The following is a 14,139-nucleotide window of genomic DNA, read 5'->3' on the forward strand; positions in this document are numbered from 1 at the left end:
GAAAGAATGAAGATGGACAGGGCTTCAGATATGCTGAACTTATTACCAATGTTGAACTGGAGAGACGGAGTGCATACCAAGAGAAGGGAAGTATAACTGAAATGGGGAAGGAGTTTGACGCAGTGATGAACTTAAGAAAAATGCTGGGGTGCCTCTACATGTACAAATCGATGCAGCTGTAGATTACTAGAAGAGGTCCACAGTGAGCTCAACTGTTCTGGTTGCGGTGATGATCAATACATTACTGTGAGCAGAATGCAATGTTAGTGTATAGCAACCAACTTCTGAAGGGATGAATGATAAGTGCTTATATCTACTAACATCAGCAGTGCAGCCAGCATCTACAATACACTGGCAGATATCAGTGGCTGATATCAAGGGAGCATGCAAAGTCCGCTGCATTGCATTTTTAAAATATTTGTTAATTTTTCACTTTTCATGAAAAGATACAGATTGAAAAGTAACTGAGAATAACTATGACGTTCGGGCCACCAAGGCGGTTCAATGGTTATGGTGCTTGGCTGTGACCCCAAAGGCGCGGGTATAATCCAGGCTACGTTGGCTGCATTTTAATGGAGGTGAAGCACCTAAGGCCTATGTACTGTGCGATGTCAGTGCATATTAAAGAACCCCAGGCGGTCTAAATTATCCGCAGCCCTACAGTACGCTGTTCCCTAGAGGTCGAGTCACTTTGGGAAAAAGAAAACAAAGACGCTTGTTTTTAATAATTCAATATTCCAGGCAAAGTTTCTTGTCAATCCAATATGTGAACATAATGGGCTTTGTATATCTGAGCAGACGGTGAGAGCTGCGATGGCAGTCAGGCGCAAGTTATTAAACGTCAGTGCAGGTAACTATGGAAATTACAATAATCAACACAAACCCCACAGAGGATAGCCCAGCAATCACTTGAGCTTTGGTGTTGACAATCCCAGGTAGAAAGGCAGCACTGCAGCTGCTGACTGAATAACCTTGGCACGGATGGTTGTGAGGCCCAACCTGTAATTGGCGTCGAATCTGTGGTTGCCTCCGAAAGAGAAATAGTAGTTTCCACCTTCAGTACCATTGACCCACAGAATGCCTATAGGTGCAACCTGGTCTTTGGTGTTCGGGTTCTGCACAAAAGAAAGAGGCTAAATTAGTGCACTATAACAATTTTATCTTTACATAGCAACAGCAAAAATGAAAAAAATGCGGATGCTTCACACACTTGCTGCCTTTTCAGTGAGCAACTACAAGAAGACTGGAATAATACTACGCACCAAGCATCATTACCATATCAACAGCTGGCCAGAGGCATGTCAAAGAGCTGTGACAGGCTGCAGTTCTGGACTCTAGTAAGATTCACATGTAACACTTGCAACAGAACACCTTGTACAACTTGCTGGCTCAAGCAGCAAATGTGGCCCACAATGGGATAGCAAGCCTGCATAAACCTTAGGCTTAACCTGTTCACAGTTATCCTGTTGCTACAGTAAGGTGCCCTGAACTAAGCTTGGCCAAAAACACTGGATCGAGTGGCTAAAATCATCTTTACAAAATATTAGAGCATATATGCTGCAGAGTAAAACTCAAACCAAGGCCAGCTTGCACTGTCTCCCAATGCAGCCAATCTGTCCATCTATGCCTCTTATGAAAGGGGCGTGCCCTCTACATGAAAAGCCGTTAACAATGCAAGGCAGTCAACCGTCATACCAAAAGATAACATGCTTCCCCAGAGTCCGGTTGCTTACATATACATTGTACTTTAAAGGCAACAAACCCACACACACACACACACACGAGAAAAGACAATGGGACATAGCGACACTCACAAGTGGTTTGTGAGTGGCACTCTGTCCCGTTCTCTTCTCTCTGACGTGTGTGTGTGGTTTTGGAGCCTGTAAAGTGCAATGATCATTTACCAACTAGCCCAAAAAGAAGTTCTCTGAATGCTTACTTGTAAGAGCTGCTTCCATTCACAGTACTATTCTTTTTCGAGCATTCATTCAGGAGTTTTAAGCTCGGCTTTCTAGTTTACTTGCGCCTCTGCAAAAGGTACGCATAACACTATTCCTTCATGAAAGTGTGCTTCATTGTGTATCAGCTTTATTGCACGTTCCTCTGTGGTGCTGGTGAGTGCAAATAATAGTGATTCTAAGTCTGTTGCATGCATATTACTACACTTTGACACCGCTGCAGCTGTGATAATCATGCTTTAGCATAGCGTTACTCACAACGCACTACTGACATCCATTACATACTAGCAAGCAAAACTGTGGTGGAACCCATGAAAAAATAATCAAAAATAATCTTTTCCCGTTCGTGCCACTAGGTATAACAGGCTACATTCAATCAACAGGTGAGAGTGCACACCTGCCACAGCTCCAACCAAGCATTCGTTTGACCCTCCCCCTCTGCACCCAAAAAAGCAAAAAGTGAGAGAAGCAGAGAATAATATTGCTAAGTGTCTGATGTGTACAAGAGAAACCACCATCGAGAGGGCACTGCTGCTGCTGGAAGAAGCACGACAAAGCCACTTGACTGCAACAGCTGCAATACCACCATTATTTAATCCTTTGAGATGCTATGTGCAGAATTGTGTACACAGCTAATGCTGCCTTTTTTGAGCGTTTGCTACACCTAGCAGTGATTCTTTGTTCCAGGTGAACTTAGCATCCCTCACATCACAAAATATTTGCTTTTCATGCAAAAAAATCAAATGCAGCAAATAACATTTCCCAAAATGATCAGCTTCGTCACGTATAATCCGCCACTTTACTCAGACCGCTCTTCCCAGCAATAATTACACCTTCCTAATTTCTAGCATTACTATAGTCACACACAACTCAAGAACAAAGCGGCTTTTCTCTGCCAAAGGAGCCCCCTCCAGCCAATGATGTCGGCCAATTCTCATGAACTTGGTAGCGTCGAAATGAAGGGAGCAGCGTGACAATGCAAGGAGGGGACTGTTCCCTTTCACCTGCCACTCCCTGCATAAACACACTGTAGCATGCTCATGACAATCGGCTGACACCATTGGCTGGAAAGGTTTCTTTTGATGGGAAAAAGTCACTTCGTTCTTGAGTTGTATCTGACTATAACATCACGTGCCTCTTTTGAAAATACAAGAAAGTTTGGTTTATGGTGTATGGGGGTTTAAGTTCGCAAAATGACTCAGGCCACGAGAGATGCCGTAGTGAAGGGCTCCGGAAATTTCGACCACCTGGGGTTCTTTAACATGGACTGACATCGCACAGTACACGGGCCTCTAGAATTTCGCCTCCATCGAAATTCCACCGCCGCGGCCGGAATCGAACCCGAGTCTTTCGGGCCAGCATCCGAGCGCCGTAATCTCTCAGCCACCGCGGTAGCTTAATACTAGAAAGTGATCCTCCATTCCAAAGGCGTTTAGCTTAAAAACCCTGGTATTTCAATGTTACAATTTTTTACCTCTGTGACACTTTGTACAAAATGTTGTACATGCTTATAAAGAATTCCCTTGGTATTTACTGTTGGAAAACTAACCATTAGCTTTTCTGAGGTCTGTATTCAGGCGGAGAAATAGTTGTCTGGAATCGAGATGACAAGTAGTACCTGAAAAGAATTAATGAAATTTTTAAAAATATTTTTCAGAAGCCATCAAAACCAAACCATCACAAACACTTTGACCAGAAGAGTGTCAACAGCTAGCACGACAATCATTACTGTAGTCATCAATACAAAACCAAAACAACTTAAACTTGTTACCTCATATAAAACACCTATTCAACTTTCCACTCCTAAGCTTCTACCTGTATCAGCCTTGTGGTGCAATGACCTTGTTTTCACAACCCATGGGCAACCCTTTCTAGCATGACGAAAGAAGCAGCACATAGGACAACAAACAGGCAAGAACAACACAGGGACGAGCGTGTCACCTAATCCATTGTCTTGCATACTTTTTCTTTCACCTTAAATCCCAACTTACCCACCCCTCATTCCAATGCCAAAATTTGGAACCACGTATCACTTAGGCTGATCCAGGACAAAAGAGAAAGACAGAATTTTCTAGTAACTATTAGTCTAGACATCAGAGGTAAGGTCTAGCAAGTAAGCCTGTTGTGATGACTGACTGATGTGACTATATTAATGCGATAGCTCCAGAGGCCCCATTCATAAGAAAAGCCGGAATCCATCCAGCCTGGTCACGAACAAGCAGGTGACCCACCTTGAATCGCCTGCCCACCACGACAGGTGTTAATAAAATTAATTCAAATAAATTCAATGAAATTGCCTCCTGCACACCATGGCACTGTGCATGAACTCATTGGTTGAGAGACAGACAGCCTCCCGAAAAACCACATCTGCAAAAAATCAGCCTTACAGGAGATCGGGATAAACAACCTGGGTCTCAAACGCCCCACTGGTGGCTATGTTTATAACAGCCACTTGTCAGGGCAGTGGCGCTTTGCTTAAGCGCTGCATCATTATGCCAGGAGTATATGACTCCTCGCAATACTTTAGGGGAGGTAAAGGTTTGTCCAAGTTTTCCTTGAAATGACTGCACAATGAGCTGGTTGCTGTCTAAGGCACGCTTCGCTCTTTAGCCGCTGTTACCTTGCTTCCTACAGCCCACATTGTCATCGGCACTGATGCCCTTCAAGCGACTTGTCTACTCCAACGCGTAAATCGCAGCCCAGAAATCTGCCAGAAAATACATCATCCAGTGGCTCGCATCCTACAACCCATTCCAGTTGAGTGGGTCCCACTTGAACTGCGGAGTTCACAAATCTCTGCAGATTCTACAACCCGCCTGGCGACTCTACCCGCATCAATACCTAGTTTCTCATCATGTATGATGCTACCCTCCTTCTCACAAAACCGGCCGCGGTGGCTCAGTGGTTATGGCACTCAACTGCTGACCCGAAAGGCACGGATTCGATCCCAGCCGCGGCGGTTGAATTTCGATGGAGGCGAAATTCTAGAGGCCTGTGTGCTGTGCGACGTCAGTGCACGTTAAAGAACCCCAGGTGGACGAAATGTCCGGAGCCCTTCATTACCGTGCCTCTCATAGCCTTCGTCGCTTTGGGACGTTAAACCACCAGATACCAAACCAAACCTCCTCCTCACAAGAAATGAACACCCCCAGTGCCTCACACGTGCTCTCGTCCCTCTGGGTGTGATAACCCTCCTTCGCAGTCTTACCTGTGCAGAGGAGGTTGTGCTTAGGAATATCCAGGTCGGGGTTGCCCTTACTTCTGTCGTCACTCTGACGTGGCATCAATTCCGACACTTATATCCCCACCCAGGGTGGCCTGTCTGAATCTGCCAAAATACTGAGGCTGATATTCACCACTTGTGAGTTTGTCCGGTGCAGAAACCAACGAGAATTTGGCATCTGGCAGCCGCAGGTCTCCAGCAAAACCAGCTATCCTCATATATTGCTTGGATGCAGGGGCCACATCCCTGCTCCCTCCTCATCTTCATTAGATCGGTCCACCTTTTCTCATTCATTTAACACCCCCCCCCCTTTTTCTTTTTTCCTTCACAACTCCCTTTATGCCCTGAGGCAATAAATAACGTTATCAAAAAAATAATAGCAGAAACATTACGCAACTGCTTCTATAGATAAAATAAAAGAAGAAAAAAACGCAGATACTTCCCACCAAATCGCTTTCCTGCTGTTCTACTCGCTTTAGGAATGGTAAGGAGAGAGTTTTATTGCAGCAAAGGCAGGAAGGCTTCCGGAGGTTAATGGATAGCCAAAGGTTGGGGGAGATGGCAAAAAAAGGTCACATGGGTGTCAGAGATGGAGGATGGCTGCAGATTCGACTAGTGGGTTAATTTCCAAGTGGCAGTCAAGCGCTGCCTAATTGGAGTGAGGTGGGTCTAAGCCCGTCTGCACCTCAAGCATCTGAATGATGGGGCTTCACAACTGCAGCCAGGCCACAGGTGCACACACCGGATGCACATGATGTCTGTACAGGGTCGATCACACTTAGAAAGAACACGGCTCCGCGTGGCTACGTACCTAAGGAGTGCCACTGCGTCTAACTCTTTCATGAATAAATGCAGAGTGGCGCACGAGAAGTGAGATCACAACAAGGATCTTTGTGTCATCTGCCCCTTTGCATGAGTTTGCGACTGGCTTATTCGCAATAGGTTTGGTTTTTGTGGGGGCTTAACGTCCAAAAGGTATTCAGGCTATGAGGGACGCCGTAGTGAAGGGCTTCGGCAATTTCGATCACCTGGGGTTCTTTAACGTGCGCCGACATCGCACAGTACATGGGCCTCAGAATTTCGCCTTCAAAGAACTTCGACCGCCGTCGATGAGATCAAACCCGCCCGAGCTCCATAACCACTGAGCCACCGCAGCGGCTTGGTTGCAGTTGGAGCTGTGTTCCCTTTATATGTGATTTCCCCTGTACACAGACAAAGTAGTTATGTACAGCGAACCAACAAATACCAAATTTCAGGGCATGCAAAGATTGCGCGCTACATCAAGCAATTCGACATCGCTCAATTTATGCACAAAACGCTTTTCTTAATTGTTAGTTATTTGCAGCTGGGTTACTAAACACATTTCACATTTGGGGTTTCATGAAAATGCCAAGCATGGAACCGTGAAAAGCACACTCATCCATATTATCATGTAGCTTTAATGACTTCTAAACTCAGAAAAAGTGCATCATATCTAGAGTGACTGAAAAAAAAACGATGACACATTTCATAAGTTACTTTCAGTAAAAACAATGACTATACAAAGTACTCTCACATGCCGAATCTTTATTCAGCAAAATAAATACCGCTTCCTGCTTTAAAGAGCTCACAACTTTACCTATTGATAAAGTCCAACTTCTTCACCCAGCTAAAGTCATATGAAATACAGCCGGATACAACTCAAGAACGAAGTGAAAAATGCCCCTTAAAGGAGCCCCTCCAGCCAATGCCATTAATCAATTCTCCATTTCTGCCCCTTTACTGATCCACTTGGACTAACTAGCACGAAATTGCAGGGGTTGCAGATGAAATAGGAATACCAGGGCTTCATCAGATTAACCGCGGCACCATGAAAACTGGTCTACACCATTGGCTGGAGGTCCTCCTTTGAGGGGCATCTGTCGCATCGTTCTTGAGTTGCACCCTACTAAAGAAGTTAAGACAACAGCAGCACTTATTTGCAGCCCATGGTAAAATCAAAGGACTGCTCTCCATAACTGAAGGAGCCAGAGATGTTGTCGATGCTACTTTCTCCTCCTCAATACGAACTGCAAGGAAGCTATATACCGGCATAAACGAAAGCAGAAAAGTTTTGGAGGTGTCTATAAAGGCTCCAAATTTGATATGTCACTGCTAGGTGCAATACAAGCAATGCACTTTGCGATGAAAACTTCCATGCAGCTATTGGTGTGATTTGGGGCATAATTCACTAAATCCAACTTTCACCGTGCAAGAAAACCGCTAAATTGAAGCGTGTGCCCTTGGTTCATCTTTCCTTAATACACTACAAGTTGACATTTAATACTGTACATACTCCCTTTCATAATAACACGTTTAAACATTAGATCACTTCCAGCAACAATGACCACACAATGACATGTTATCGCGGCAGACATTGACACCCTCATGCAAATTCATTTCTTATGTTCCACTCCCTTAGTTTGGACGAAGGGCCATAGGTTTTCAATAGGTCGTTTGCACATGTGCAATCAGGCATAACAGATAACTTAAATAGTGCAGGTCGGCGCAGATGGCAATGGCCTTAGACAAGCGTGTACCCTTTCTGCGGCTAGACTGCAAGCCAACTTGCATCCACCCATCTGTGCAGTACAAATCAAATGAAAAAGGTTAGCACACAATACAAGCAGGGGTGCGCAAACATTAGTTTTCTGACGAATGACGAAAGCAAGAAATGCGCTATCGCTAACATTACCAGAAAGCGCGAGTAAAATTGTGCAAAAAAAAAGAGTCCTACAGCACGCACATTAAGAGTATCAGTGTGTATTTTCACCATTAGCCGAAATACCTGCCCCGGCTAATTCTTCTACTTGGAGCCAAATAAATATTCGACGGCAGCATTTAGTCCTTACAGGATGCAATGTCCAGTCAATGTGGTCACGGCAGTCCGGGCTCGATGCCTGAAGCGTACGATATTATAGCACGCAAGAATTGGCTTAAAGATAGCTAAACTTCATCTGCTGTACGACAAATTACCTCTTTCTGCACACTAAATATATCTGTGAATTCACCTCTAGGAGCCCGATTTGCCCCAAGTCATATAAAGGTTTCGTTTTACACCAGAACACCGTAGGAACCAGCAATCCAAGGTTGCGTGCCGACACCCAGGCATTCGAACTCGTCGTGGATTGCCCTTAGTCAAATTACTTATGCGAATGTTCAAAGAAAGCACTAAAGGAGCTGCGCTTAGGCTGCTAACATAACAAACACCTATAATGTCGTAACTTTAAACACAGTAAAGGTATCGCCCAACGTGCGAACTTCGAAAAGCACGGAAAGCGCTCGGCTGCGGGAAACAAACGAGTACGGTAACACATCACTGCGACGCGGCAAACAAAGCGAACGCCTGTGAAGCAACATGCGCTTACTAAACTGAAGCAACTCTACAATGACTCTCACTTTGTCTTCGTCGTACTGAGTAACAGGAATTGGGCGCGCTATAACATACAGTGGCACTTCGTGCACATTGGAGATGTTAGCAGAGTGCACGCTGGAAATGTTTGTACCACCTGTACCACCTCAGCCACTGTTCGCGATGACATTTTGCACATTCCCATGTCCAGCTGCCGTAACGAAGGAGTTAAAATCAAGATATAAAACTGTTTTTCCGAAGGCATCAGCACCATCCGCCATCACGTCAGTTTCAGCCATTTTGAAGCCAAAGCGTCTAGGCAGAGCCGGGAACCGGTCATTTTCTTTGTGTTTACTTCAGTCTGTCCCCCGCATAACTAGCTCCGGTCCTTCCGTAGAATTCCCTGTCCTTAGCAACATTTGTTTGTGTTGTTTCTCATTTAAATAAAAATTTTGAATACGATCGCAGTACAAAGCACGTGAATTTATAAACACATATTTATGTTTCTGTTTTTAAGTGAATTGAATTTGTTGGTAAGTTGCTATTATAGTCGGGTACAACTTAAGAAGGCAGCGGCATTCGCCCCTCAAAGGCGGATGCACACAAGCCTCCGCCAGTAGGCGCGCACTTCAGGTGACGTCATGAGCCGGACTGCCGGGGACCCCGCCGACGGAGAACGTGCCTAACATGGCCGCCCTCGCTTCGAACTGTGCCGGGCCGCGTAAGCTGTGTGCGTCTCCCTTCGTCAGAGTTACATCGAATTGTTTGTGGGCGTCTGTCATGCCGGAAATATTATTGCAAGCTTACGATGCACAACTTGTGCCACGTACGTTTGTTCTGAGCCGTGAGGCGACGAAAAAAGATTACAGTGAACATTGGTGACTGCGCTGCGCTGCGCTTCGTCTGGAAACAGGATCCGGCAGCGGCCAACCGTTGCAAACAAATATCGTGCGTGTTTGTTCTATGGTGTTTTCTTTTGCTCCTAAGTCAAGTTACGGCGAGGAGAATTTGCCAAAGTCTGGTACCTACTGTGAGCGGCGGGCGTGTTTGTGTACTGTGGCCCTGCGTTTCTCGTCGGACGTGGCGAAGTGATGGAGCAATACCATTCTCAAGATAAATGAGAAAAGCGTGCGCGTATGAAACCAACCTACGTGCTCCTCAACCGAAAAGATTTGCGGAAGCAACCTCCAACGCAAAGATTTGTTGCTGCCAGCTCAGCGCGCAAACGATCGATCGTTGGCAGCAGTATGACAATATCGCTGAGCGTCTAGCAGGGCGTCGTTCGAGTGTTGTGTAGAACCGTCGATTGATCACTTTCCACCAGTGCTAACAACCAGTGACTAACACGCGCTGCTTGAGCGAATGTCATTGGATTATTAACGGTCAGGCGTGTGGGAGCAGTGTTTGTTTCCTTAATGTCAGCTTTAGTACTAATATAAAATTATGACCGATACACTGGTGCCTTTACAAGGGAGGTTGGCATGAATTCGCCTCTCTGTACGGATTAGAATTCTTCGTTCACTGCACGCGCCAGCTGTAGAATGCCTGCTGTGACAGAATCGCACATCAGTTGTGCTGCCAGCGCTCGACTTGCTTTCCCACAACACAGCTTTGCGCTGCTTTTCGATTGTTATGATATGTTGGTACTAAAATTCTTATGACAGTGAAGCCAACAGAGCCAAAATGTACATTAAAAAAAGTACGATAAAGTAGGCACAGCTGCTTGTGAACTGACTCCTAATACCTCTACTAGCGTCTGCGTTAAATGTGTGTGCATTTTTTCTTGCGTGTTTGTTTATATTTGTTATTTCCCCCTTTTTGCATTTCAGATTTTAGTTTTCGCGCTCGCGTTTTTGTGCATGTGTGTGAATATGTGAGTGCTTCTGTGCGTGTATGTGTTTATTATTCCTATTTCTGTCCTTTTATTTTTGTGTTTCTTCTTGTAAGCATGCTGCATCCACCTCTTCCTTTAAAATTTCATGAACTCGTCTCATTCAAAGCAACAAGTCCTGTGAATAGGAGGGATGGCCTCTTCGGTGTCATTAAATCCTTACACTCTTGTCTACCTTGCCTCCTCAGTCTGCCATCTAGCTGTGTTTTCTCCTAATATTCTGACCTTGCTTCTTGTGCTGTTGTCACAACGTGATTAACGAACTTGCGCTAAAGAAACTTCTATCAGCTGTGACAACAGAAATACTGACAGATACAAAATGTTAAAAGCATCACGTGGCTTGGGCAATAACTTCGTCTCTAACACCTGTTAATGTGTTTATGAATTAGTGCATACGGCAGCTCGCCAGGAGTGCACATGAAAGGGTGCCATATTGTGCAACACCATCTTGCGATGTTGTTGCTTTCAGCCTTAATAAATAGACGGTTTCTCTGCCCGTTACATGTGGGGGTACACATAACATTGTACAGTAGATTATCATTTCCTGTCTTGACGCTTTCATCTTTACAAATGCAGTTTTCTAGTGAATGGAGTCCAGCAAAGCAGTGCTGTGAGAGCTTTTGCAGCTTTCACCATTTATTACCTCACCAATATCACTGTCTGAATCTGGCCGTCATTTTGCCTACGGCTTGTAATGAAAAAAAGTGACTTACTAAAACACGTTCAGCATTGGTGAGCATTTTTCCGCTACGTAAATATGACAAAAAAATGCTAGCAAAGTTATTCACGTTAATAATTGTGCTTGAATTCGCGTTAATGCCGGAGTGAAATAAATTAAATAAAAATTGGCTATGACAAGGCTGCGAATTTAGTGCAGACTACTAACAGAGCCATAAAGCGTGCTCTGACTACTGTTATTTCAACATGGGGCCAGTCAAACTCGACGATGGCTGCCTGAATGAACATTTTGGGCCTCAATAAGCTAATGATGTTTATATTTATTCTCTTATTGTCATTACTTGTGTGAGCCAGATAACCAAAATAAACAATGCAATCACATGAATGGGCTTTGGCGTGCAAGCTGCTAACAGTGGCTGTCAGTTTCGTGCTGACTACTGGTGACGCAGAAGCACTGGCTATGACATGACTGCGATTTCCAGAGCAGACTTCTAACAGAGCTGTAAAGCGTGCCTTGAATACTGTTATTTCAACATGGGGCCCGTCAAACTCGATGGTGGCTGCCTGAATGAGCATTTTGAGCCCGCCGAAGATAATGAGAGTTAAGAGTTGTGTTTCAATTCAGATATATCAGCATTTAAACATGTTTCTACGATACTTCTTAAATCGAGCGCAATGTGTGCAGGACGTTGCTTATCAGAATTGAGCTTCTATTATAAGGAATACGCCATAAATGGAACTGCTTATTTATTTCAGAGGTCACGGAATGGATGGTTGTCTGTTGCGAACCAACCGGAAAAATTTCGGTATCCCTAATAAAGGCTGTTCTTTCGTTAAAAGAAGCCGTTATGCTTCGTCCAGTGGTTCAATGCCAGACAGCTCGCAGTCGGAGTCGCTTTCTTCAGTGTCATCTTCACTCAGCTGGATGATGACGGGTTGAATGTGCTCACTCCCAGACGTGTCAAGTCTGAACTTTGCCTCCAAGTCCATCACGTGCTGAGTACTCTCCGCCCAGTCTTCCGCCGCTACGTGCTTGATTTTCTCCCTCAAGATGGCGTCGACCGTGGACAGCTTGAAGTCTCTTTTGTCCGCAGCGATGCCATTTTTGACCTTGGCCCACACAAGCTCAATGGGATTAAATTCGCAGTGGTACGGCGGGAGCCTGAGTACAATGCAACCGGCGCTTACAGCTGCATTGTCTACGATGTAGCTCAGAAAATGTGACTTTACAGATGCCACCAACTCAAGCAGCTGCTTCTTTATCATCCTTTCAGCGTAGGTGATGTTCTTGCTTGTGAGCCACTCCTGTATCTTCTCCTTCTCCAGGCCGTCGTTGGCAATTTCTCTTTTCGCCGGCTATGATGAGGTGCATTGTCTAAAACAAATACGCTACCAGCTGGCAACTTCTGCAGAACGCCATTAAACCAGCCCTCAAAGCGATTGCCGTTCATTTCATCGTGAAAGTCGCCTGTCTTTTGGCCTCAGAATACATCCAAGCAGCCGTCGATGAAGCCATTCTTGCTGCCGATGTGCGTGACGATCTGGCGCTGACCTTTCCCAGAAGGTTGTTTTAGACCCGTCGTTAGGCCATTTGCTCGAGCGAACAGGCGTCCGCGCTTCTGCACCACGGTGTCTGCCCACACGATCGACCGTGTGTGTCCCGCCGTCACCCATGTCTCGTCCAGGTAGAAGATCATTTCGGCCTTCAGCTCGGTAGCGCTCCACATCTCAGAGGTAGCGATTCCGCCAATCGGTGATGTCATCCCGGTCGATAAGCAGCGGGTTGCGGCTTCTCTTTTCGTGCTTGAAGCCGATCTCGGCAAGCAGGCGACGCACAGTCCACCGCCTTAGTGATGAGAGTTCCATACGTTCCGAGAACTCGCCAGTGATCTTCTCGACCGTCGGTATCTCGTTGCGGCGAAAGAAATCGTGCACACATGACCTCAGCGCGCACAACGTGAAGCTGTCAAACTTCGCGCTGCGTCTTCTCCGCATTGCGTGGGCGCTTTCGGGACGGCGTCGTCAGTTTGCCACCCGAAAAATGCGAAGCTTTAACTTCCTTCCTCACCCTGAACACAGTCCTTTCGCTGGCACCGAGCATGTCAGCGACAAGCTTGCTCGTCTCCTCTACGCTGCGTTCAGGCTCCCTGTTACGCCAAAACGTGTAGCAGTGGAAGATCATGTTGCGTGAATCGCTGTTCAGGATGCGGCCGCTCTTGCTCTTGCCGAGGCTCCTTGGTGGTGTGATCTTCGATGCGACACAAGGCTCGTTCGGCAACAAAGGCTCGCGTTCCGATGTCACCTCGCTGGGCTCCATGGCGGAAAAGAGGTACGGAATGCCGTGCGCGAACGTGCGTGAACTCACGAGATTATAGGTTCGCAACCGCAAAAAAAGAAACAAGTAGAAATTGAAAAGTAAGCCTCACACATTAAAAAATAAGCTTGTGAAAACACACAAAAAGTACACATGAATCCTATGCTATTGAGCAAGACTGTTTTGTAATTACACGCCCGGTGCCGTCGAATACGCTCCGTAGCAGGCGACGCACAGCGTTGTAGAAGGCACGTGGTTATTTTTCCCTCGCGATCCGGCATGTGCTGAAGCATTTGCATCATGATAGTTTTACTAAACCACTCATCAAGATACACAAATCTTATTTATACCGAGAAATACGCGTTTTATAAGCAGTCACAATTGCTCGTGCAAACTTGTGCTCGTGCAAGCAGAGGCAGCTCCCTACCTATCCAAACCTAGGCTTTTCACCTAACTAACGAGATCTGAGAATCCCAGTGAGGTCCACTATTGCAAGGGAGCCCCAAACACTATAATTCTTTGGAGTCCGACCTAATGCCGCCAAAAAAGCATGGTTTTCTACCCCAGTGACCTACTCAGAACCCCTTTGATTTGTCAAGGTTAAGAGACACACCCGAATTATCACAAAACTACTCAGTTGCACGCAAAACCTCCAGCACAGTCTTTTTATCAGAACATAAAAAGGGAACGTCATCAGCATAAGCC

At 45.7% G+C, this 14,139-nt stretch overlaps 1 pseudogene; it reads right to left on the reverse strand.

The window, feature by feature from the left end:
* Positions 1-905: 905 nt before the first annotated feature.
* LOC144116894 (sulfiredoxin-1-like) lies at positions 906-8,850 on the reverse strand (annotated as a pseudogene).
* Positions 8,851-14,139: the final 5,289 nt, after the last annotated feature.

This window comes from Amblyomma americanum, chromosome 1 (assembly GCF_052857255.1).
Source record: "Amblyomma americanum isolate KBUSLIRL-KWMA chromosome 1, ASM5285725v1, whole genome shotgun sequence".
Classification (NCBI taxonomy): Eukaryota; Metazoa; Arthropoda; class Arachnida; order Ixodida; family Ixodidae; genus Amblyomma; species Amblyomma americanum.